The 5,000-nt window shown below is 38.9% G+C and overlaps 1 protein-coding gene across 1 annotated transcript in view; it reads right to left on the bottom strand.

Annotated features, from left to right (window-relative positions):
* The window catches only part of LOC113820059 (serine-rich adhesin for platelets), a 183,856-nt gene that overhangs the window by 160,570 nt on the left and 18,286 nt on the right, over positions 1–5,000 (bottom strand). The gene's annotated exons all lie outside the window — the stretch shown is intronic.

Raw genomic sequence — 5,000 nt, 5'->3', positions numbered from 1 at the left:
GAATGGCAAAGAACCTCACTCTTTTCATTGTCTATATGTCCATCTATCTGCTTGTCTGTCTGTCTATTTATTTATCTATTTGTTTATCTATCTAAGCATCTCTTCCTCTCCCTCGCATACACATACTCAAAATCTGCAGAGTGACATTTTCTCTAATAAGAATAGCGAAAGTGAGAGAGTCAGACTAACTGCTTTTCTCTATCCTTTACCCATTTCACCAATTCCTCCATTTATTCAAATCAAACCAAAGCCTAAAAAAAAAAAACACGTATTTATCCCCAAAAGCCGCGTTCTTGATCATTCTCCTTCGCCCCCCTTTCCTTCCTTCCTTCCTTCCAGACCGCATGGTATTTCCTCCGCACTGGAATTCTGAAGCAGTAATGTAAAACCTTCGACGCTGGTGACCGTTTTCCACACTGTTTTCCCTCGGACTGTCGGCAAATGTTTCGCGACAAAAATGGTCATATTTCACGGGTTTTTCCTGCTATATATATTTTTTTTCTCATTCTTTCTTTTTCTTTTTCTTAGTTTCAGTCTGTTTGATTGTTTATTCTTTTCTTTTTTTTAGCATTTTAAAGAATGAAAGCTTTGGTACTAAGGGACACGAATGTAAACTTAGACGACGAAAGGTAGGTAGATATAGCTAGATAATAGGGTGATAAGTGTACGACCTACGTTATGAATCGCATAATCATACAGAGAGATAGATAAAGTTAGAGACAAGTAGACAGATAGATCTAGAGACAGGTAAAAAGAGATAGACAGTATTAGAGAAATAGAAATAGAGAAAGATAGATTTAGAGACGGGTTGAAAGAGACAGAGGTAGAGAAATAGAAATAGAGAAAGATAGATTTAGAGACAGGTAGACCGATAGATTTAGACAGGTAGAAAGAGATAGATAGAGTTAGAGAAAGATAGATTTAGAGACAGGTAGACAGATAAAAGGATAAAGTTAGAGACAGGCAGATAGGGATAGAATTAGAGACGCAGATAAAGATGGATAGAGTTAGAGACAGGCACATAGAGTTCGATAGAATCAGAAACAGTCAGATAGAGAGAGAGAGAATTAGAGACCGACAATTAAAGATAAAAGACTGATAAATAGATATGAACTAAACAGAGGGACTGACAATTAAAGATAAAAGACTGATAAATAGATATGAACTAAACAGAGGGACTGACACGGGAAACAAAGAAACATTTTCTACATTAACGTCAGAATATAAGCACGGTTTCGGAGGATCTGGAAAAGACGAACAGTTGTTACGAAATCCGTCTGGGTGTGGTAATATGGCGGCATTTGGCGTTCGCGGATTTCAGGTGACGTAGGCGCTGCTGGACGTTTTGTTATTGACGTCTGCTCTTAAAGGAATATTTATAAGGCATGTATATGGTTTTCCTTGGTATCGTTTAGATTTATATCACGATGGCAGAGTTAATAGCAAGAGAAAGTGTGTGTGTATGTGTGTATATATATATATATATACACACACAGACACACACATACATATATGTATGATATATATATATATATATATATATATATATATATATATATATATATATATATATATATATGTATATGTGTGTGTGTGTGTGTGTGTGTGTGTAAAATAATTAGAGTGAATAAAAAAATCAAGAATATATATATGCGAACAGAGCCTTCCCATACAGGCAACTGAGTTTTACATACAAAGGAGGCGTCACTTTACGGACAGAAATTCAAAAATGTCCTTCCGACGAGAAAGCACAAAGTCTGCTACAAAATATTCGTATAAAAGCAGCATAATTAGTCCAGCCGGGTAGTAGAATCATTTCTGTTTCCTTGGGTTTCTTTCTTCGATTTTGCAAACTAAGGAACGAAGCAGAAATGCATTCGAGGAAGATTATTCCAAGAGCAGAGAGCATGTCGTCTGCTGATCAGAAATTGATTATATATATATATATATATATATATATATATATATATATATATATATATATATATATATATATATATATATATATTTATATATAATTTTCCTTCTGCTACAGCTTTTCTCGGAACTTGGAACTGTAACGAGAATTGTTAGATCTCAACAGCTTTCCAGCGTTCGATTATACCTCCAGAAGATAATTACAGAATGTATGTATATATGTATGTTTAAATATATATACATACAAACAAACACATACACACACATAGAAACACACACAAACACATACACACACACATAGACACACACACACATAGACACACACACACACACAAATGCGTGTGTGTGTATGTGTCTGTATGACGAAATCTGTTGCAGTAACGAGCATTTTCCTACCTATCTGAAATGCCTCGCTTCCATCTCCGGTTCACCTGCTCCAATATCTCCTTTATCTCTTTATCTTTATCTTTATTTCCCTTTACTTTCACATGGTTCCTCCACTAACTAGAAGCTTATTTTCCCCGATATATTGTTTGACTTGTTTTACATTTATACAAATCGAAACAGGTTGCGGCATTCCACAAGCTGAGTAAATCTGATTTTAATTGATGATCCAACCTATTTCGTCGGGGTTAGCGTGGGGCCCTAAATGCCAGGGTCTTTGGCCGATCCCCATGTGCTTCAAAACGTAGCTTTTTTAGGGTGCAGATTTTGGCTAAAGTGGATTCATCTTTTTCCTGATTTTGACGAAAGTGTATTCATCTTTCCATGATTGTGACTACAGTGTATTCATCTGTTCCGATGAATACACTTTAGTCTAAAGCGTATTTATCTTTCCCTGATTTTAACTAAAATGCATCCACCTTTCCCTGATTTTGATTAAAGTGTATTCTTCTTTCCCTGATTTTTTCTAAAGCGTATTCATCTTTCCCTGATTTTGACTAAAGTGTATTCATCTTTTTCCTGATTTTTTTTTCTAAAATATATTCATCTTTTTCCTGATTTTTTTTTTCTAAAATATATTCATCTTTCCCTAATTTTGACTAAAGTGTATTCTTTCCCTGATTTTTTTCTAAGGTGTATTCATCTTTCCCTGATTTTGACTAAAGTGTATTCATCTTTCCCCGATTTTGACTAAAGTGTGTTAATCTTTCCCCGATTTTGACAAAAATACATCCATATTTCCCCGATTTTGACTAAAAGGAACAAAGATAATACAAATGTCAGAAGGGTAACTAGATGGGGAATATGGAGTAATATGTGTGCTATCACGGTCATCATATTTCATGACTTTTGCACAGGTTTATACCGTCTGATAAAGGTATGATTCCCGCTTGTGAATACCGTAGAACAGGTGTTTGCATACCGTTTCTAAAATGAATTATCAAGAATATAACTTTGTGCCTGAATAACCATATTATATTTCCAAATAGCTCCATTACTGCAGGACTACAATTCTGCCTCGATTTTTAAATAGATGGAGTTGAAAAAACAAACACTGAATTACTATCATGGTATAATATAATACCATGATTATAATCTCAATGAAGCGCAGTGACCCTAATAGTCTTCGTAGATTCTCTGGCTTGACTCTTGCATAGCTAATTCAAAAGGGTTTAGGTTTAGATTTAACGCCTATGTGGAAGCGATGATAAAAAAGAGATCTGCCTTTTGGATTCTAGAAATGTTTGTTTAAATATTACTTGGAAAGCAATAAGAAGATGATGTTGTACAACTAGGCTATGCATTATATCTTTGTGGGCAGTTTATTAATGACATATCAGTATATCTGTTCATACACAAACATACACACACGCGCGTGCGAGTATACACTTAAATACAAATGTGTGTGTGTTTATATGTGTGTATATTCGCGCGTGTGTTGCATTTAAGTTGGGCAGTGAAGGGCAAGGGGAAACCAAGCGAAAAAACAAAAGCAAATGGGAGGAGAGAGATAGAGAATAAAAAGAAATGCGAGAAGGAGAGGAACTTCAACGTAGGAGGTCAAGTGACAAATTCGAACAGTGCCATTCAGCGACCTCACGTGAGAAGGGATGAGAGCCAGAAGTGCCAGATAAACGTCAGCTGAATCGTTAAGAGCGACCGGGGGGAACGACTCTGAATCTACACATATTAAGAGAGGAAGAAAAAACGGATGCAGACGGGGACTCGGAGAGAAGCAGGAGGAGGGGATGGGCAGATAGGTAGAAGGATGGAGGGATGGACAGATGAGGAAAAAGAAGGGTGCCTGGATAGAGGGAGGAAGGGATAGCCAGATGGAGGGAAGGAGGAGAGAAGGGGAAGGATGGAGGGATGGACAGATGAGAAGAAGGAAGGGATAGCCAGATGGAGGGAAGGAGGAGAGAAGGGGAAGGATGGAGGGATGGACAGATCAGAAGGAAGGGTGCCTGGATAGAGGGAGGAAGGGATAGCCAGATGGAGGGAAGGAGGAGAGAAGGGGAAGGATGGAGGGATGGGCAGATGAGAAGAAGGAAGGGATAGCCAGATGGAGGGAGGGAGGAGAGAAGGGGAAGGATGGAGGGATGGACAGATCAGAAGGAAGGGTGCCTGGATAGAGGGAGGAAGGGATAGCCAGATGGAGGGAAGGAGGAGAGAAGGGGAAGGATGGAGGGATGCACAGATAAGAAGAAGGAATGGATAGCCAGATGGTGGGGGGGAGGAGAGAAGGGGAAAGATAGAGGGATGGACAGATCAAAAGGAAGGGTGCCTGGATAGAGGGAGGAAGGGATGACATGATGGAGGGAAGGAGGAGAGAAGGGGAAGGATGGAGGGATGGACAGATGAGAAGGACGGGCGGATGGATAGAGGGAGGAAGGGATAGATGGAAAGAGGGAGGGATGGTTGGCTGGATGGAGAAAGGGATGGACAGGTGGAGGAGGAAGAGAGGGATAGTTGGATGGAGAGAGGAGGGATGAACAGACAGAGGAAGGAGGGATGATTGAATGGAGGGAGAGAGGAAAGCTGGAATAAGGAAATAGAGATAAAGCGAGGGAGAGATGCAGATCTGCAGACTTCCATTTAAAAGGGAAAGAGTGAGAAACTCATGGAAAGAGAGAGAGAGA

This window comes from Penaeus vannamei, chromosome 13 (genome assembly GCF_042767895.1).
Source record: "Penaeus vannamei isolate JL-2024 chromosome 13, ASM4276789v1, whole genome shotgun sequence".
NCBI lineage: Eukaryota > Metazoa > Arthropoda > Malacostraca > Decapoda > Penaeidae > Penaeus > Penaeus vannamei.
This window is presented reverse-complemented; position numbering and strand designations above follow the sequence as displayed.